The sequence below is a fragment of the Ornithorhynchus anatinus genome, chromosome 3 (genome assembly GCF_004115215.2).
Source record: "Ornithorhynchus anatinus isolate Pmale09 chromosome 3, mOrnAna1.pri.v4, whole genome shotgun sequence".
Taxonomy (NCBI): domain Eukaryota; kingdom Metazoa; phylum Chordata; class Mammalia; order Monotremata; family Ornithorhynchidae; genus Ornithorhynchus; species Ornithorhynchus anatinus.
Genome location: NC_041730.1, coordinates 15,872,246 through 15,893,024, shown reverse-complemented (window position 1 = coordinate 15,893,024; position 20,779 = coordinate 15,872,246). Strand labels below are relative to the sequence as shown.

At 49.7% G+C, this 20,779-nt stretch overlaps 5 non-coding genes and 1 pseudogene across 5 annotated transcripts; all 6 read left to right on the top strand.

Annotated features, from left to right (window-relative positions):
• Positions 1-813: 813 nt before the first annotated feature.
• LOC114810652 lies at positions 814-1,004 on the top strand. Its single transcript, XR_003758347.1, has one exon. It is a non-coding gene; the product is annotated as a U2 spliceosomal RNA (small nuclear RNA).
• A 3,943-nt stretch (positions 1,005-4,947) lies between these two features.
• On the top strand, positions 4,948-5,138 carry LOC114810607. Its single transcript, XR_003758303.1, has one exon. It is a non-coding gene; the product is annotated as a U2 spliceosomal RNA (small nuclear RNA).
• A 4,720-nt stretch (positions 5,139-9,858) lies between these two features.
• LOC114810696 lies at positions 9,859-10,050 on the top strand. Its single transcript, XR_003758391.1, has one exon. It is a non-coding gene; the product is annotated as a U2 spliceosomal RNA (small nuclear RNA).
• Positions 10,051-11,203: 1,153 nt separating this feature from the next.
• Positions 11,204-11,394, top strand: LOC114810663. Its single transcript, XR_003758358.1, has one exon. It is a non-coding gene; the product is annotated as a U2 spliceosomal RNA (small nuclear RNA).
• Positions 11,395-11,884: 490 nt separating this feature from the next.
• Positions 11,885-12,004, top strand: LOC114810786 (annotated as a pseudogene).
• Positions 12,005-14,203: 2,199 nt separating this feature from the next.
• Positions 14,204-14,394, top strand: LOC114810596. Its single transcript, XR_003758292.1, has one exon. It is a non-coding gene; the product is annotated as a U2 spliceosomal RNA (small nuclear RNA).
• The last annotated feature ends 6,385 nt before the right edge of the window (positions 14,395-20,779 follow it).

The following is a 20,779-nucleotide window of genomic DNA, read 5'->3' as shown; positions in this document are numbered from 1 at the left end:
TCTGTTTTCGGATCTAAACCCACTGGATATCCACCCCCTCCTCAGACCCACGGGGATTCCCTCCAGATCCTTATCCTCTACTATTTGCCCTATCTGTCATTTCTGTCTATCTCTTCCTCCCTCTTTAAAGTAAACTCTTGGTGGGCGAGGGATTGTCCACCAAAGCTATCACAGTTTACTTTTAATAATAGTAATGTTAGGATAATAATGTTGGTATTTGTTAAGCGCTTACTATGTGCAGAGCACTGTTCTAAGCGCTGGGGTAAACACAAGGGAATCAGGTGGTCCCACGTAGGGCTCAAAGTTAATCCCTACTTTACAGATGAGGTAACTGAGGCACAGAGAAGTTAAGTGACTTGCCCACAGTCACACAGCTGACAAGTGGCAGAGCTGGGATTCGAACTCATGACCTCTGACTCCAAAGCCCATGCTCTTTCCACTGAGCCACACTGACAAGTGGCAGATCTGGGATTCGAACTCATGACCTCTGACTCCAAAGCCCATGCTCTTTCCACTGAGCCACGCTGCTTCTCTGCTGCTCTTCTTACCTCTTAGTACAGTGTATGCACAAAGAAGGCGGTCAGTAAATACAGTTGATCAGTATTAAAAAAGTATTAGCTTTTTTTTCTTTTTTCTGTACCAGAGGAAATTACCAATTTCCACACCTCTTCCGAGGAAGCGAAGGTGGGCGGGGAGATGGAAATAGAGAGTGCTGAGCCACTGGGGCCCGATGGGAAGTAGGAGATTCCGTGTCGTCGTGAGCTGCAGAAGAGCGGGAGAAGAAGGGCCGGGCTGAGCATGGAGGGTAGAGTTATCGCTTCTCGGCCTTTTGGCTAAGATCAAGTGTAGTATCTGTTCTTATCAGTTTAATATCTGATACGTCCTCTATCCGAGGACAATATATTAAATGGATTTTTGGAGCCGGGAGATGGAATAGGGGCTTGCTCCGTCCACTCCACGCATCGACCTGGTATTGCAGTACTTCCAGGAATGGTGCACCTCCCCTCGGGGAGTGATTTTTCTTGTTTCCAAAGACAGATCAAAGTTTTGTGGTGACGTTGTTTTTTCGTGTGCTATGGGGTTGACATGGTAGAAAACACAAAATCCTAGGTTTTAAGTGTTTTCGTTAGTCAGCAGAGATGAGAGTATCTTACTGGTGTCTATTTTTCCTGTAATAGAAGGTGCCACAGGAATGGGGCATATGAGGAGGACGTTAAGTGAGAGAACTCCCGCCGAAGAGTTCAAAGAGAAGTAGTTTTTCGGTGGAGCGGAGAAGGGGGTGGTTAAGGCAAGGAAGAAGGAACTTGAAGTGGACAAGCTTCGCCTGTGGTTTTATTTCCAGCAGCCTCCGCTGGAGAGAGCAACAGAAGAGACCGTGTCTTCCGGGGCGAGCCGGGTTTCAGTGAAAAAGAGGAGGAGGAGAGATCGGGGTAGGAGCAGGTCTAGGATGACGGGGAGCTTCCCCAAGATGGAGCGGGGGCTCCGTAGGCCACACTTGGCAGCTGCTGTGGAGGAAGGGAAGAGTGGGAGAGGGGTGGGGAGGGTTTGGATGGGAATGAGATGACATGCGGAGAGGGTTGAGGGATGGGCTGAGACAGGAGGATAGGGATGGAGGGAGGGAAGGAATAGGAATGGAGGGGATTGGCAGGGGGAGCGGGACGAGGGTTGGACCTGGTACAGAGGGATTCCAGGGAGGGGGAGGAGCAAGGGGAGGGCAGGAGTTGGAGGGGAGAGGGGAGGTGAGGACTGGGATGGGCAGATGGGAGCGGGGGGAATTGAAAGACCATAGTGAGGTCAGTGAGGTAAGCGATAGCACTTACACCAGTTACCAGTTAACATACGAAGACTCTAAGGCTAGGAAAAGTCCAGGGAAAATGCGGGTAGAGGCAGGCCGGCAGCGAGTTGGATAGAGACCGTAACAACGGTAACGGAAGAATCGTTAGAAGGGTTGCGGATTATGGCAGAAGACAGGACCTTTTGGAGAAAGTATATCCATGGAGTCGCTTTGAATCGGAAATGTCTCGACGGCACATAATTATAATAATAATAAGCAGCCACATCATAATCGGGGGATGCCCAGAGTAAGAACGTGGGCAGCGTGGCTCAGTGGAAAGAGTCTGGGCTTCAGAGTCAGAGGTCATGGGTTCGACTCCCGGCTCTGCCACTTGTCAGCTGTGTGACTGTGGGCAAGTCACTTCTCTATGCCTCAGTTACATCATCTGTAAAATGGGGATTAAGACTGTGAGCCTCACGTGGGACAACCTGATTACCCTGTATCTCCCCCAGCGCTTAGAACAGTGCTCTTCACATAGTAAGCGCTTAACAAATACCAACATTATTATTAAGAGGTTGAATTTTCCTTGGGTCAATCAATTCATATGGTTAGGAGAGTCGAGGGGCGCTTGGCTGAATTGTCTCTGAGGCGGGGGGGGGGGGGGGAGGGAGTCCTGTGGATGGCAGTTCTGGTGAGGGCTGAAATTGTTATGGGGGATTTGGGAGAGGAAACACCTGGGAAGAGGAGTAAATAGCCAAATAACATGGGTTGGGCTGAGTAGGTGCGAATGCAAGTAGTTGCTAAAGTAACACAATGAGCACCAGGCCGTGGTTAGCCGGGGAGGGGACCGGGGGCAATCGGTCACATCAGCTCGGAACACAGGGAAGGAGGGAGTGGGGGCTCCCCAAAGGTGGCCGTTTTTTGGGGGAGGTGTGTAGTGTAAACTGGGTAGCACAATGTCCTACGGTCCCGGTCGGGGACCTGATCGAGTTAGGGGCCCCTTGGAAGGGCGAGTCTAGTGGACACGGGGTGCAGGGTGGTCAGCAATGCCATCGGCTCTCGAGGGTCATCGGGGAGGTAGACTTCATTCATTCATACAATCGTATTTATTGTGCGCTTACTGTGTGCAGAACACTGTACTAAGTGCTTGGAAAGGACAGTTCGACAACAGATCGAGACAATCCCCTCCCAACAGCGAGCTCACAGTCTAGAAGGGGGGAGGCAGACAACAAAGCAAGTAGACAGGCGTCAATAGCATCAATATAAATGAACAGAATTATAGATATTAACACCTCATTAATAAAATAAAGAGAATCATAAATATGTACATATATATATACAAATGTCGTGGGGTGGGGAGGTGGGTAGAGCAGAGGGAGGGAGTCGGGGAGGTGGGAAGGGGGCTGAACTTCATACAGACTCCTACTATGGTCATCCAAGAGTTCACCATACCCTTTACTGCGTCAGTTTCTACGCTGCTCTTATACATTTTTAAAGCGGTATGTTCTAAGTGCTTTCTGTTTGTTTACTTATTCATTGTTTATGTACATTGGTGTCTGTCTCCCCCCTAGACTGAGCTGGTTGTGGTCAGGGAATGTGTCTCTTTTTTCATCGTACCCAAGCGCTTAATACGGTGCTTCCTACACAGTAAGCGCTCAATAAATGCGATTGAATGAATACATGCTATTCTCTGTAGTAAGTGCTGGGGCAAAGACAAGCTAGTCGGACTGCACGCAGTCTTAATCCCCATTTTACTGAGGCATAGAGAAGTCCAGTGATATATCACAGGGAACACGGCAGGCAAGTGACAGAGTTGGGATGAGAACATAGGTCCTCCCGACTTTTAGGCCCGTCCCCTATCAATTAGGCCACGTCGCTTCTGGTCTCTCCCCCTCCAGTCATTCAGTAGTATTTATTGAGCGCTTACTATGTGCAGAGCACTGTACTGAGTGCTTGGAGTGTACAATTCGACAACAGGAAGAGACAATTCCTGCCCAATAACGGGCTCACGGTCTAAAGTCCATACTAGACACTACTACCCACATATTACCTTAAAACAAAGTTTCTCCCCTCCTCCAAACCCTGCAGTGGTTGTCATTTCTCCTCTGCATTGAACAGAAACTCCTGACCGTCAGCCTTAAGACATTCAAACGTCTCTCTCCCTTCCTACCTCGCATTACCGAATTACTACAACCCAGCTCTTACATGGTGCATGCAGCATGGTGTAGTGGAGAGAGCACGTGCCTGGGAGTCACAAGGTCATGGGTTCTAATCCCGGATCTGCCGCCTGTCTGCTGTGTGCCCTTGAGCAAGTCACTTCTCCTCTCTGTGCCTCATTTACCTCATCTGTCAAATGGAGATGTGTAGACTGTGAGCCCCATGTGGGACAGGGGATGTGTCTAACCCGATTAGCTCGTATCTACTCCAGCATTTAATTCAGTGCTCAGTACGTAGTAAGCGCTTAAAGAATACCATCATTATTATTCTACTTTGCACCGCTAGTGGCAACTTCATCAATATACCTAGATCTCATCTGACTCATTGCCCGCATCCTTGTCAGGCCTGGACTTCCCTCCTTCATGGCGACAGACCCCCTCGGCCTCCCTTCAGAGCTCTCCTAAAATCCCGTCTCCTCCGAGAGGCCTTCCCTGACTAAGCCTCCACTTCTCCTATCTACCTTCCTTTCCTTGTCTCCTCTGTTTTCGGATCTAAACCCACTGGATATCCACCCCCTCCTCAGGCCCAACGGGATTCTGTCCAAATCCTTATCCTCTACTATTTTCCCTGTCTGTCATTTCTGTCCATCTCTCCCTCTTTAAAGTAAACTCTTGGTGGGCGAGGGATTATCCACCGACGCTATCACAGTATACTCTTCCAAGGGCTTAGTACAGTGTTTTACACAAAGCAGGCGGTCAGTAAATGCAATTGTACAATTGAATTGAACTGTACAATTAATTCATCGATGGCTTTCAGCGGTAAAAATATTAGCTTTTTTTTCTTTTTTCATTTTTACCAATTTCCCCACCTCTTCCGAGGAAGCGGAGGTGGGCGGGGAGATGGAAATAGAGAGTGCTGAGCCACTGGGGCCCGATGGGAAGTGGGAGATTCCGTGTCGTCGTGAGCTGCAGAGGAGCGGGAGAGGGAGGGCCGGGCTGAGCGTGGAGGGTGGAGTTATCGCTTCTCGGCCTTTTGGCTAAGATCAAGTGTAGTATCTGTTCTTATCAGTTTAATATCTGATACGTCCTCTATCCGAGGACAATATATTAAATGGATTTTTGGAGCCGGGAGATGGAATAGGGGCTTGCTCCGTCCACTCCACGCATCGACCTGGTATTGCAGTACTTCCAGGAACGGTGCACCTCCCCCCGGGGAGTCATTACTCGAGTTATCAAAGTCAGATAAAAATTGCTTTATAGGTAATATCTCAGGTGTGTTAAGGTCATTTGGAGTCGCACGGTAAGTAATTCTGAGCTTTTATGTTAGTAGGAGTGGAGTAGTTGCTTGGTCGTATTTATTTTTTATTTGAGGGAGCTGAATACGTGGGTTGAAAAAGAGAAGGGGGGCCTGAAGAAGGAGTAAAGTGCTAGTGATGAGGGGGACTGGTCATGGGTTTCAAAGAGAAATTTTTTTTCTCTATAGAGTTAAGGCAAGAGAGCATGAACCTATCTTAAGGGCTCCCTCCGCCACCTTAGAGACATTTGGAGCACGAGCCCCACAGGACCCTTCTTGCCGCTAGGCTTTTGATTTTGATCTGATTGACCCATAGTCAACACCCTGACCCTGGACATCACCTGCTTACTAATAATATCTAATTGTATAGTATTACTATATTACCACTATCGCATGTTATGGTTAATTGTTCTCAGTGCTGCCACTTACCTCTCTGACCTCACCATGTCCCTCCACAGCACCTCTTCCCATCTGCCCCTCCCAAATCTCACCTTCCCCTTCCCCTCTCTCGCCCAGTTCTTTCCCGCTCTCTCTGCCTCCTCCCCTCCCCCGCCCTAAAATCCCACTTTACCAGCGCCACCCCTCATCCCCCTCCCCTTGGGCTCCTCCCTACCCAAACCCCTCCTCCCACCCCCTCCCCTTCCCTCTTCCCTGCCCACGGCCCATCCCAGTCCTCCTGTCCCACTGCCACCCCTCATCCCCTTCTCCCCGCCCAGGCCCCCGCCATCTCATTCCCATCCAAACCCTCCCCTCCCCCCCGATTCTCTGCCCCCACAGCTGCTGTCAAGTGTGGCCTCTGGAATCCCCGCTCCATTATAGGTAAACTACCTTTCATCCTTGACCTTTCCTTTCCCGCTCTCTCCTCCTCCTCGCCCTTACGGAGACCTGGCTCACTCCTGAAGACACGGTCTCCGCCGCTGCTCTCTCCAGCGGAGGCCTCTCCTTCTCCCACTCCCCCAGACTCACCGGAAAAGGAGGAGGCGTCTGCTTCCTTCTCTCACCCCGATGCCACTTCCACACTATCCCTCCTCCCCCTTCCCTCTCCTTCCCCTCTTTTGAAGCCCATAGCATTCGCCTCTACCACCCCCGCCAGATTCTTGTGGCTGTCATCTCCCGCCCCCCTGGTCCCACCTCCAACTTCTTCAACGACCTTAACCCCTTTCTCACCTTCCTTCTCTCCTTCTCTCTGCCCACTCTGATCCTCGGAGACTTCAACATCCACATAGATGTACCCGGTGACCCCTCTGCAACCCGCTTGCTATCGCTCCTCGACTCTGTCGAGCTCCTGCTCCACCACACCTCGTCTACTCACCAACTTGGTCACACCCTCGATCTCGTCATCTCTCACCGCTGCACTATCTCCACCCTCACCAACTCTGAAATCCCTCTCTCGGACCACAACCTTCTCACCTGCCTCCTCTCTCACACTTCCTCCCCCTGAAAATCTGTATTGCTCCCCCCAGAGACCTCCACTCTCTTGTTCCCATTCGTCTCTCCCAAAGCATCTCACCCTTCCTTGCCTCCCTATCCTGTCTTCCCACTCTCGATGATCAGGTTACCGCTCTCAACTCCACCCTCTCTACTCATCTCAACTCACTCGCCCCCCTTTCCCTCCGCCGCTCTCGCTCCACTAACCCACAGCCCTGGGTCTCTGCCTCTGCCCACCTCCTTCATTCTTATGCTCTAACTGCTGAGCCCTGCTGGCGAAGGTCCAAGCACCAAGCCAACCTTATCCATTTCACATTTAGCCTTCCCTGCCTTAACTCTGCCCTATCCTCCACCAGGCAAAACTTCTCTTCTTCCCTCATCGATACCCATGCCCATCACCCCCGCCAATTTTCCGGACTTTTAACTCTCTCTTCAGGCCCCCTGTTCCTCCCCCTTCCCCATCCCTCATCCCCAGCGATCTGGCCACCTATTTCATTACGAAAATTAACACAATCAGGTCTGAGCTCCCCAAAGTTACCCCTCCCCCTTCTGCTTCCCTCCGTTTCTACTCCCCCCCACCCGCTCTCCACCCTCCCCCCTACTTTCCCATCCTTTCCTGCAGTATCCTCAGAGGAGATCTCCTCCCTCCTCGCAAGTGACACCCCCTCCACCTGTGCTTCGGACCCCATTCCCGCTCACTTTATAAATCCATCACTCCTCCCTCCTTAAGTTCTATCTTGAACCACTCACTGTCCAATGGCCTCTTCCCCTCTGCCTTCAAACATGACCATGTCTCCCCCATCCTAAAAAAACCCTCTCTCGACCCCATTTCCCCTTCCAGTTATCGTCCTATCTCCTTCATACCCTTCTCCCAGGAGAAGCAGCGTGGCTCAGTGGAAAGAGCACAGGCTTTGGAGTCAGGGCTCATGAGTTCGAATCCCAGCTCTGCCACTTGTCGGCTGTGTGACTGTGGGCAAGTCACTTAACTTCTCTGTGCCTCAGTTCCCTCATCTGTAAAATGGGGATTAAGACTGTGAGCCCCATGTGGAACAACCTGATTCCCCTATATCTACCCCAGCGCTTAGAACAGTGCTCGGCACATAGTAAGCGCTTAACAAATACCAACATTATTATTATTATTCCTTTCCAAACTCTTAGAACGAGTCATCTACACTCGCTGCCTTGAATTCCTCAACTCCAAGTCTCTCCTGGACCCCCTCCAATCTGGCTTCCATCCGCTCCACTCTACCGAGACTGCTCTCTCAAAGGTCACCTATGACCTCCTTCTTGCCAAATCCAATGGTTCCTCCTCTATCCTAATCCCCCTCGACCTCTCAGCTGCCTTCGACACTGTCTACCATCCCTTTCTCCTCCACACCTTATCTCACCTTGGCTTCACGGACTCCGTCCTCTCCTGGTTCTCCTCATCTTTCTGGCCATTCATTTTCAGTCTCCTTCGCGGGCTCCTCCTCCCCCTCCCAGCCCCTAACTTTAGGGGTTCCTCAAGGGTCAGTTCTTGGCCCTCTTCTGTTCTCCATCTACACTCACTCACTCGGTGAACTCATTCGCTCCCATGGCTTCAACTATCATCTCTATGCAGATGACACCCAAATCTCCATCTCCTCCACTGTTCTCTCCCTCTCCCTCCAGGATCATATCTTCTCCTGCCTCCGGGACGTCTCCACCTGGGGATGTCTGCCCACCACCTAAAACTCAACATGTCCAAAACTGAGCTCCTTATCTTCCCTCCCAAACCCTGTCCTCTCCCTGACTTCCCCATCACTGTGAACGGTACGACCATTCTTCCCGTCTCACAGGCCTGCAACGTTGGTGTCATCCTTGACTCAGCTCTCTCATTCACTCCACACATCCAATCCGTCACCAATGCCTGCCGGCCTCACCTTTACGATATCACCAAGATCCGCCCTTTCCTCTCCATCCAAACGGCTATTGTGCGGGTACAGGCTCTCATAATATCCCGGCTGGATTATTGTGTCAGCCTTCTCTCTAATCTCCCTTCCTCCTGTCTCTCCCCGCTCCATTCTATTCTTCATTCCGCTGCCCGGAACATATTCCTGCAAAAACGCTCTGGGCCTGTCACTCCCCTCCTTAAAAACTTCCAGTGGTTGCCTATCAATCTCTGCACGAAACAGAAACTCCTCAGTTTGGGCTTCAAAGCTCTCCATCCCCTTGCCCCCTTAAGAGAAGCAGCATGGCTCAGTGGAAAGAGCCCGGGCTTTGGAGTCAGAGGTCATGGGTTCGAATCCCGGCTCTGCCACCTGTCAGCTGTGTGACTGTGGGCGAGTCACTTAACTTCTCTGTGCCTCAGTTCCCTCATCTGTAAAATGGGGATTAAGACTGTGAGCCCCACGTGGGACAACCTGATTCCCCTGTGTCTACCCCAGCGCTTAGAACAGTGTGCTGCACATAGTAAGCGCTTAACAAATACCAACATTATTATTATTATTATCTCTCCTCCCTTCTCTCTTTCTACTGCCCACCCCGCACGCTCCGCTCCTCTGCCGCCCACCTCCTCACCATCCCCCGTTCTCGCCTATCCCGCCGTCGACCTCTGGACCACGTCCTCCCTTGGTCCTGGGATGCCCTCCCTCCTCACCTCCGCCAAACCAACTTTCTTCCCCCTTCAAAGCCCTACTTAGAGCTCACCTCCTCCAAGAGGCCTTCCCAGACTGAGCTCCCCTTTTCCCTCTGTTCCCTCCCCCTCCCCCTTCACCTCCCCTCAGCTAAGCCCCCTTTCCCTCTGCTCCTCCCTCCCTTCCCTTCCGCTCAGCACTGTGCTCATTTGTATATATTATTTATTACCCTATTTATTTAGTTAATGAGGTGTACATCCCCTTGATTTTATTTATCGTGATAGCGTTGTCTTGTTTTTAAGTTCTGTTTTGCTCTGCTGTCTGTCTCCCCCGATTAGACTGTGAGCCCGTCATTGGTCAGGAATTATCTCTATCTGTTGCCGAATTGTCCATTCTAAGCGCTTAGTACAGTGCTCTGCACATAATAAGCGCTCAATAAATACTATTGAATAAATGAATTTCCTCTCTTCCGAGGAGGCGGAGTTGGGCGGGGAGATGCAAATAAAGAGTGCTGAACCACTGGGGCCCGATGGCAAGTGGGAGATTCTCTGTCGTCATGAGCTGCAGAAGAGCGGGAGAGGGAGGGCCGCGCTGAGCGTAAAGGTTGAACTTATCGCTTCTCAGCCTTTTGGCTAAGATCAAATGTAGTATCTGTTCTTATCAGTTTAATATCTGATACGTCCTCTATCAGAGAACCATATATTAAATGGTTTTTTTGGAGCCGGGAGATGGAATAGGGACTTGCTCCGTCCACTCCACGCATCGACCTCGTGTTGCAGTACTGCCGGGAAGGGTGCACCTCCCCCCGGGAAGTCATTTTCGAGTTTCTAAAGTAGGAATAATTTTATTTTTTTTCTTCTGTGTAGCACCTACCTATTACCTTAAAAAAAAGTTTCTCTTCTCTTCCAAGCCCTGCAGTGGTTGTCATTTCTCTTCTGCCCTGAACAGAAACTCCTGATCGTCAGCCTTGAGACATTCAAACGTTTCTCTCCCTTCCTACCTCACATTACCGAATTACACAACCCAACTCTTACACGGTGCGTGCAGCGTGGTGTAGTGAAGACAGCACATGCCTGGGAATCAGGTCATGGGTTCTAATCCCGCCTCTGCCTCATGTCTACTGCGTGCCCTTGAGCAAGTCACTTCACCTCTGTGTGCCTCAGTTTCCTCATCTGTCAAATGGGGATGTGTAGACTGTGAGCCCCATGTGGGACAGCGAATTTGTCCAACCCGATTAGCTCGTATCTACCCCAGCACTTAGTTCAGTGCTCGGCAAATAGTAAGCGCTTACAGGATACCATTATTATTTTACTTCGCACCGCTAATGACAACTTAATCAAAATACCTAGATCTCGTCTGTCTCATTGCCCGCATCCTTGTCGGACCTGGACAGACCCCACGGCCTCCCTTCAGAGCTCTCCTAAAATCCCGTCTCCTCCGAGAGGCCTTCCCTGACTAAACCTCCACTTCTCCTATCTACCTTCCTTTCCTTATCCCCTCTGTTTTCGGATCTAAACCCACTGGATATCCACCCCCTCCTCAGGCCCACCGGGATTCACTCCAAATCCTTATCCTCTACTATATCTCCTGTCTGTCATGTCTATTAATGTCAGTCTCCCTCTCTCTTTAAAGGAAACTCTTGGTGGGCGAGGGATTGTCCACCGACGCTATCACAGTTTACTCTTTCAACCTTTTAGTACAGAGTTTTCAGAAAGCAGGCGCTCAGTAAATACCATTGATCGATGGCCTTCAGCCGTATAAGTATTAGCTTTTTTTTCTTTTTCTGTACCAGAGGAAATTACCAATTTCCCCGCCTCGTCCGAAGAAGCGGAGGTGGGAGATGGAAATAAAGAGTGCTGAGCCACTGGGGCGCGATGGGAAGTGGGAGATTCCGTGTCGTCGTGAGCTGCAGAGGAGCGGGAGAGGGAGGGCCGGGCTGAGCGTGGAGGGCGGAGTTATCGCTTCTCGGCCTTTTGGCTAAGATCAAGTGTAGTATCTGTTCTTATCAGTTTAATATCTGATACGTCCTCTATCCGAGGACACTATATTAAATGGATTTTTGGAGCCGGGAGATGGAATAGGGGCTTGCTTCGTCCACTCCACGCATCGACCTGGTATTGCAGTACTTCCAGGAACGGTGCACCTCCCCTCGGGGAGTGATTTCTCCTGTTTCTAAAAACAGATCAAGCTTTTATGGTGATGTTGCTTTCGTGTGTGCTACTAGCTATAGGAGACAGAAAACACAGGATTCTAGTTTTCAAGTGTTTTTGATACCAGCCACGTATGAGATTATCTTACTGGTGTTAATATTGGGCAGGAATTGTCTCTTCCTGTTGTCGAATTGTACACTCCAAGCACTCAGTACAGTGCTCTGCACATAGTAAGTACTCAATAAATACTACTGAATGACTGGAGGGGGAGAGGCAAAAAGCGACGTGGCCTAATTGATAGGGGACGGGCCTAAGAGTCGGGAGGACCTATGTTCTCATCCCACCTCTGTCACTTGCCTGCCGTGTTCCCTGTGATATATCACTGGACTTCTCTATGCCTCAGTAAAATGGGGATTACGACTGCGTGCAGTCCGATTAGCTTGTCTTTGCCCCAGCACTTGGTACAGTGTCCAACACGTAGTCATTCAATCGCATTTATTGAGCGCTTACTTTGGATTTTTGGAGCCGGGAGATGGAATAGGAGCTTGCTCCGTCCACTCCACGCATCGACCTGGTATTGCAGTACTTCCAGGAACGGTGCACCTCCCCCCGGGGAGTTATTACTCGAGTTATCAAAGTCAGATTCAGGTTTTGGGGTTAGGATGTCTTTGAAAGAAACACCAAAGGTTAAAAAAGGGGAGGGATTTGAGGTTTCTGATCGGTAGTAACTGCGGTAATGTTCTTTATAAAGTAAAGGAGTGCGTTTTAGAATGTCAGTCTGTGTAGTGAGAAGCAGCGTGGTTCAGTGGAAAGAGCCTAGGCTTGGGAATTAGATGTCATGGGTTCAAATTCCACTCCTCTGCCACTGTGTGGCAGAGTCAACTCACAGTCAACTGTGTGACTGTGGTTGAGTCACTTCACTTCACTTGTCTGTGTCTCAGTTCCCTTATCTGCCAAATGGGGATGTAAAGTGTGAGCCTCACGGGGGACAACCTGATGACCCTGTATCTACCCTAGCCCTTAGAACAGTGCTCTGCACATAATAAGCGCTTGACAAATACCAACATTATTGTCATTATTGTTGTTGCTGACAAGGGTGGTGGGCAGCGGTGTCGAAGAGAAATAGTTTATTCCGCCCTGAGGAGGCGGCCGAGTGAAAGGCAGGAGGGTTGAATTTGAATGGGACAAGGTTGGCCTGGTGTTTTGTTTTCCGCCAGCAGCGTTGAGCGCCTCCAGCAGAAGAGCGAAGGAGGCGGACGATGGAGGGGATCCAGGGCGGTGGGTGAGGGGTGCCACAGCCACCAAGGGAGAGGGGAGGGAGGGAGTTGAGAGCATCTATTTGGTCATCCAGAGTGGGTAGAGTGGGCTGTGATGCTCTGAGAGAGATGGATGGCATCGCGAAAGCGGAGGTGTCAGTGGAGGAGAAAAAACAGACTTAAGAGGAGGGAGAGTGTGAGAGAGGAGGCAAGTGGTCACTGAGGGATTTCGGAGTTGGTGCGGGCGGAGATTGAGCAGCGGTAAGAGATGATGAGATACGGAGGGTGTGATCAAGTCGGTGAGCGAGCGAGGTGGGGTGGAGCAGGAGGTTGGCAGAGTCGGGGAGGGAGAGAAAGCAGGCGGCCGAGGAATCTCCGGGGACATCCCTGTGGGTGTGGAAATCTCCGAGGATCAGAGTGGGCAGAGAGAAGGAGAGGAGGAAGGAGAGAAAGGGGTCAAGATGGTTAAAGAAGTTGGAGGTGGGACCAGGGGGGAGGGAGATGACGGCTACAAACATCTGGAGGGGGTGGTAGAGGTGGATGATTAGGAGCTTCGAAAGAGAGGGAAAGGGGGAAGAGGGATGGTGCGAAAGGGGTATTGGGGCCCGAGAAGGAAACCGACACCTCCGCCTTTCTGAGTCTGGGGGAGTGGAAGAAGGAGAGGCTTTTTGCTGGAGAGAGCAGCAGAAGAGACCGTCGTGTCCTCCGGGGTGAGCCGGGTTTCAGTGAAAAAGGGGAGGAGGAGAGAGCGGGGCAGGAGCAGGTCAAGGATGAAAGGGAGCTTCCCCATGATGGAGCGGGGGCTCCGTAGGCCACACTGGGGGAGGGGTGGGGAGGGTTGGGTTAGGAATGAGTTGGCACGGGGAGGGGGATGAAGCGCTTAGTACGGTGTTCTGCACACAGTAAGCGGTCAATAAATACGATTGAATGAATGGCGCTGAGAAAGGAGGACCGGGATGGGGGACGAGGTTGGATGGGGTGGGGTTGGCAGGAGCCTGCGCAGGGGGAGGGGAAGGGGGGTTGGCTCTGGGACAGAGGGATTCCAGGGAGGAGGGGAGGGGGCGGTGCAAGGGGAGGGCAGGAGAGGGGATGGGGGAGGTGAGGACTGGGATGGGCAGGGTATCCCACCCCCTCCTCAGGCCCACCGGGATTCTGTCCAAATCCTTATCCTCTACTATTTTCCCTGTCTGTCATTTCTGTCCATCTCTCCCTCTTTAAAGTAAACATGGGGGCGAGGGATTGTCCACCGACGCTCACAGTATGCTCTTCCAAGCGCTTAGTACGGTGTTTTGCACAAAGCAGGCGGTCAGTAAATACAATTGATGAATGGCTTTCAGTTGTAAAAGTATTAGCTTTTTTTTCTTTTTTCTGTACCAGAGGAAATTACCAATTTCCCCGCCTCTTCCAAGGAAGCGGAGGTGGGCGGGGAGATGCAAATAGAGAGTGAGTGCTGAGCCACTGGGGTGCGATGGGAAGTGGGAGATTCCGTGTCGTCGTGAGCTGCAGAGGAGCGGGAGAGGGAGGGCCGGGCTGAGCGTGGAGGGCGGAGTTATCGCTTCTCGGCCTTTTGGCTAAGATCAAGTGTAGTATCTGTTCTTATCAGTTTAATATCTGATACGTCCTCTATCCGAGGACAATATATTAAATGGATTTTTGGAGCCGGGAGATGGAATAGGGGCTTGCTCCGTCCACTCCACGCATCGACCTGGTATTGCAGTACTTCCAGGAACGGTGCACCTCCCTTCGGGGGATTATGCAAAGTGACCAAAAGCAGATGTTGAAAACGGCTTTATATAAAAAGCTTTAGGGGGAGTTCTAGCGAAAAATAGTGCGCGCCTACGGGGTTGGGCGTGCTCTGTCCCGGTTGGTGTTGGTTTAGCTAAGCCTCTGCTACCCTCCTTTATTCCTTTTTGCTTTTTTAACAAGTTATTTTTACCTTGCTTACTTTAAGCTACTCAAATTCCTGGGTTTTGTATTCTTTCTTGGGTATTCCACGTTAATCCACACCCCACCTGCCCCCCCCAGCTCCCCTGTTCCCCTTTTTCGCTACTATGTTCGTGCTGCTGGCGCGGTAATCACATCCCCGGACCAGCCTTCCCCACTCTGAATTCTTCCTTTCTTGTTTTAGCTCAGACTGCAGAAACTCTCTCTCTTCCCTTACTGACACCCACGCTTATCCCCCTCGCCGACCGCTGCACTGATTTAATTCCCTCCTCAGGCCCCTTGTTCCTCCTCCTCCATCCCTCACCCCCAACGATGTAGCCTCCTTCTTCATTAGGACGATTAATTAACTCCATCAGGTCTGAGCTCCCTAAAGTCACCCCTCCTGCTTTTGCTCCCCCCAACCCTCTCCCCTACTTTCCCATCCTTCCCAGCAGTATCCTCAGAGATCTCCTCCCTCCTCGCAAGTGCCACCCCCTCCACCTGTGCTTGGGACCCCATTCCCGCTCACCTTATAAAAACTATCTCCCTTTCCCTCCTCCCTTCCTTCCGTTTTCAAACGCTCACTCTCCACCCCCTTCTTCCCCTCTGTCTTCAAATATGCCCATGTCTCCCCCATCTTAAGAAATCTCCAGATTGCCTATCCACCTCCATTTCAGGCAAAAAAGTCTTCACTCTTGGCTTCCAAGCTGTCCATCCCCTTGCCCCCTCCTACCTCACCTCCCTTCTCTCCTTCTCCAGCCCAGCCCGCCCACTCCGCTCCTCTGCCACCGCTCACCTCCTTACTGGGCCTCGTTCCCACCTGTCCCGCCATCGACCCCTGGCCCAGGTCCTCCCGCCGTCCTGAAATGTCCTCCTTCCTCACCTCCTCCAAACTAACTCTCTTCCCCACTTCAAAGCCCTACTGTCACCTCCTCCAGGAGGCCTTCCCAGACGAAGCTCTGCTGCCCTTTTCCTCTGCTGCCTCTCCCCATCGCCCCAACTCATTCCCTCTGCTATACCCCCCGCCCCCCAGCACTTGTGTATATTTATGTACATATTTATAATTCCATTAATTGTATTAATGATGTGTATATATCTAGAATTCTATTTATTTATATGGATGCTATTGAATCCTGTTTACTTGTTTTGATGTCTGTCTCCCCCCCTTGTAGACGGTGAGCCTGTTGTGGGCAGGGATTGTCTCTATTTGTTGCTGAATTTTGTACTTTCCAAGTGCTCTACACAGTAAGCACTCAATAAATACCGCTGAATAAATGAACGATTGTGTGAAGGGTGTGGCTGCTGTTTCCACCAGCTGGAAAGGAGCAGAAGAGGCTATTTAAGACAGTGTTCAGTACACAACATCGCTTCTGGACTGTTGCATAAGATCAAGTGTCATATTTGCTCTTATGAGTAAAGGTGCGTAATACATATAAATATGCTAAGTTAATTCTTCGTTCAGGGAGAGGGACTAGGAATCTGGGCCACTTAGTCCCCGCATCAGGCTGGCTGTGCGGGACCTCCAAGAACTGCACTCTTTTCTCAGGGAAGGCATATTAGAAAAATAACCTGTCAGTCAATCATACCTCATCTGTAAAATGGGGATTAAGACCCTGAGCCCCACGTGAGCCCCCAACTTGATTACCTGTGTCTGTCTCAGCGCCTGGAACAGTGCTCATAGTAAGCGCTTAACAAATACCACCATCATTATTATTATTCAGGAGCTAAGTATGCGGGCTGCGTTAGGAAGGAGCAAGGGGATCGAGAGCTTTAAAGCCAATGGTGAGTTATGTGTGATGTGGAGGCGGGTGGGCAACCCCTAGAGTTTCTTGAGGAGTGGGGAGACATGTACCCTGAACGTGTTTGTGGAAAAATGATCCGGGCAGCAGGGTGCAGAAGTGTGGACTGGAGTGGGAAGAGACAGGAGGCTGGGAAGTCAGCAGGGAGGGAGCAAGCAAGGGTAATAATCATTAGATGGTATTTGTTAAGCGCTTCATTCAATCATATTTATTGAACGCTTACTATGTACAGAGCACTGTACTAAGATTACCCTGTATCTACCCCAGCGCTTAGAACGGTGCTCTGCACATAGTAAGCGCTTAACAAATACCAACATTATTATTATGTGGGACAGCCTGTTAACCTTGTATCTACCCCAGCGCTTAGAAAAGTGCTTGGCACATAGTAAGCACTTAACAAATGTCATTATTATTTTCACTGCCCATCTCCTCAACCCTTCTTTCCCCCACCCCATCCCAATCCTCCACCTCCTCCCCCTTTCTTCTTCTCCCTCCCCCAGAAGCAGCATGGCCTAATAACGGCTAGAGCCCGGGCCCGGGAGTCAGAAGTCACGGATTCTAAGAGAAGCAGCGTGGCTTAGTGGAAAGAGCCCGGGCTTGGGAGTCAGAGGTCGTGGGTTCGAATTCCGACTCCGCCGGTCGTCAGCTATATGACTGTGGGCAAGTCACTTCACTGTTCTGGGCCTCAGTTCCCTCATCTGTAAAATGGGGATGAAGACTGTGAGCCCCATGTGGGACAACCTGATTACCTTGCAACCATCCCCCCAGCACTTTGCACATAGTAAGCACTTAACAAATACCATCATCATCAATAAAGCTGTTTTGCGGAATGCCCATGTTGCCTAATAATAATGTTGGTATTTGTTGGTACCTAATAGTATATCACTGGTAAAAATCATTATGGTATTTTCCTCCCTCCTTCGTACAACGTTTGATAAATCATTAACCAGAGAAAGGCATATTAAACGTGCTCCAAGAAAAGGAAAGTAAGGTAACCTTTTACCCCTTGCTGCAAACATACACTTAACGTGCCTTCTAATTAAAAACCTCACCAGCACTATTTATGATACTTGGCAAATAGAAAGAAGAATGCCCCTCAGTTAAGTTAGTTCTTCCTCTCCCGCTCCTCTGCAGGTCACGGCGGATGGGTGTCTCTGGTCCTCCCCCCTCCCCCCGGGCCATCGGAGTCCGTGGATCCTGTCCCCCCTCTCTCCTTCTGTCCCCCTTCAGCTTCTCGCAATGACCTCCACGCGGCCCACGGACGCGAACGGTTCTTGTCCGTTTCCCAGCTCTCCCCGGGGCGGAGAAAACGCCCGATTTGCATCTCCCCGCCCTTTACGTGACGTCAGCGCCCGCGGGTCACATGCCCGCCCCCTCCTTCCCCCCCCCCCCCCCCCCCCGGAGGAGCACAGGGGATTTCAAAATGCAAGCATTTCGAAGAAAGGAGAACCAAAAAACGGCAAATAAAACGATAGGAACAAAACCTCGCCTTTTAGTACAGTGCCTGGCACATAGTAAGCTCTTAATAAATACCCTAATATAGATAATTTACTACCTAGTCTGCAGGAGGGCGACACAGAAGGAGAGAGAGAACTATTCTCTGAATGTTTAAGGCTTTTTTATGAAACAGTGTGGTGGTGTGGGTAGAGCAGGGGACTGGGAGTCGAAGGTCATGGGTTCGAATTCCGGCTTTGCCACTTGTCAGCTGACTGTGGGCAAGTCACTTCACTTCTCTGTGCCTCAGTGACCTCATCTGTAAAATGGGCATTAAGACTGTGAGCCTCATGTAGACAATCTGATTGCTCTTTATATCCCAGCAATTAGAAAAGTGTTCTGCACATAGTAAGTGCTGCAAATACCACCATTATTATTATTATGTTGGAAAAAAAATCTTAGTGAAATGGCAAAGCTCTGCTTGAAAACATGAAATGTACCAGCTGCACCAGAAAATAGCAATCGAAATGTCAAAATGTGGTCTGTGCTAGGCTGATGATAAAGAGAGAACTGAAGAAAACAAAGGCAGAATTAGCATCTGACTAATATGATGTCCTGCTTGGACATAGACCTGTCGATTAACTGTGGAAAGGGTGGAGTTTATTTTGGGGGGACGGGATGAGGTGGGGATTACAAAGTACCCAGGCTTTTGTAAATCGCACAAGGCAACACTACCCTGCTTGCTAGGACCCAAAAGATCTTTTTTATAAAGTCCTCCATTAGTTCATTTTCTTTTTCATTTTCAGAAATGCCATCTCGGTAGGATCTATTTTACATTTCCAGTCAGATAACTTTGTAGCTCAACTTTTCTATCAGCTGAGATTTCTTACCTGCTCTCCAATGAGCTCTCTCTGAATAAGAATTCTGTGGCCAGTTCAATCAATCAATCGTATTTACTGAGCACTTACTATGTGCAGAGCAGCGTACTAAGTGCTTAGGAGAGCACAATGCAGTAGAATTGGCAGGCACATTCCCTGCCCATAATGAGTTTACAGTCCAGTGGAGGAGACAGACATTAATGTGAATGAGTAATTTACCAAGTAAAGATAAGTACACAAGTGCTGTGGGGATGCGGGGGAGAGGAATATCAAATGTCCAAAGATCATGGGCATGATCATCTTGATCATGGACATTAGCATCACACTAAGCCCTTGGAAGAGTCCGATACAACAGAATTAGCAGGTCCAATCCCTGGTCATAATAAACTCACAGTCTAGGGAGGAGACAGACATTAATGTGAATAAGTAACTTATAATTAAAAGTAAATACACAAGTGCTCAGGGGTGGGGGATATCAGATTGCCAGAGATTGCAGAAGCAAGCACATAGACGGAAGAGCGAGCCTGGGACAAGAGGGCCAAATTGGGGAAGGCCTCCTGGAGGAGATGTGACCTGAATGATGTTATGACAGCTCTAAAAGCAACCTGCTGTTTTTTCATTGTTCTTTCTCCTGAAGATAAGAAATTCCTGGAGGCTCTAGGAAATCCCATTTCCTTCAGCACAGTTTGGTGGAAGCTGAAGTGGAAAGAACACGGGTTTGGTCAGAGTTCTTGGGCTCTAATCCCGGTTCCACCACTCATCACCAGTGTGACTTTGGGAAATCACTTCACTTCTCTGTGTCTCAGTGACCTCATCTGTAAAATGAGATTAAGACTGTGAGCCCCATGTGGGAAAACTGGATTACACTGTATCTACCCTAGTGCTTAGCACATAAACACTTAGCAACACCACTATTATTATTATTATTCCCAGGGGGTGGAAGTAGGGTGGGAGATGGAATTAGCAAGACCTGCAGCTGGGGTGGGGCGAGTAGAAATATTAGAAATACATAAGTAGCTCCTACTGTTCTCAAGAAGTTGCTGAGCATGCCTACTGACACTGTATTGTCTAAGTGTTTTTCATTCTCTGTAAAAATGAGGGTTTTTTTTTCCATTTTTCATAGTTGTAACTTCCCTCTTGAATGCTTTTTCAGTTATGTGAATAGCTGGGGAGCTTTCGTGGGAAGAAGATGGATTTAGAGTAGTTTTCTCCTAGAAAAAAATGTTTGCTTCAAATTTACTTCGTCAATGAAATGGGGACTAAGACTGTGAACTCCACGTGGGACATGGATGTATCCAACCTGTTTTGTTGATATTTCCCCCGGCGTTTTTATTTATCCTGGCATTTAATATAGTGCCAGGCCCGCAAATTATTCTTTACTTTTAAGTGCCGTCGAGTCATTTCCGATTCATAGCAACTCTATGGATGTACTTTCTCTAGAACGTCCTGTCTGCCATAATCCGTGACCTTTCAATTGGTTCTTCCGTTATCTTTGTTATGGTCTCTATCCATCTCGCTGCCAGTCTACCACTTCCATGTTTTCCCTGGACTTCTCCTAGCCTTAGTGTCTTCTCCAGAGAATTAGACCTCCTGATGATGTATCCAGAATATACTAATCTAAGTCGAGTCATTTGGCCCTCCCAAGACCACTTTGGTTTAATTTGCTCCAGAATCCATTCGGGTTGTTGTTCGGGCAGCCCACGGTATTTTCAAAAGCCTTCTCCGACCCCACATTTCAAAAGAATCGATGTTCTTTCTATCCTGTTTTTTCACAGGCCGGCTTTCGGAGCCATACATTGTCAGTGGAAACACCATAGGGTTGGCAATTTGTAGTTTTGTGGCAATCATTACCTCGGCACACTTCATGACTTTTTCCAGACCCTTCTACCAATTAGCAAAAAGGCAAATGCTCTGTTGTCATCTGGTTTCTCAATCATCCTTTAGCAAAGAGAATGAAGATGGAGCGGGGCGAAACCGTCTGTTTGGCAATTGTCTGGAGGTGTGGGAGTGAGGCTGAGGCAAATGGCGAGCCTCATGCGGCCGGGGGGAAATTGCTGGAGTTTGAAGGTGGAGGAAAGACTCGGCCGGAAAGG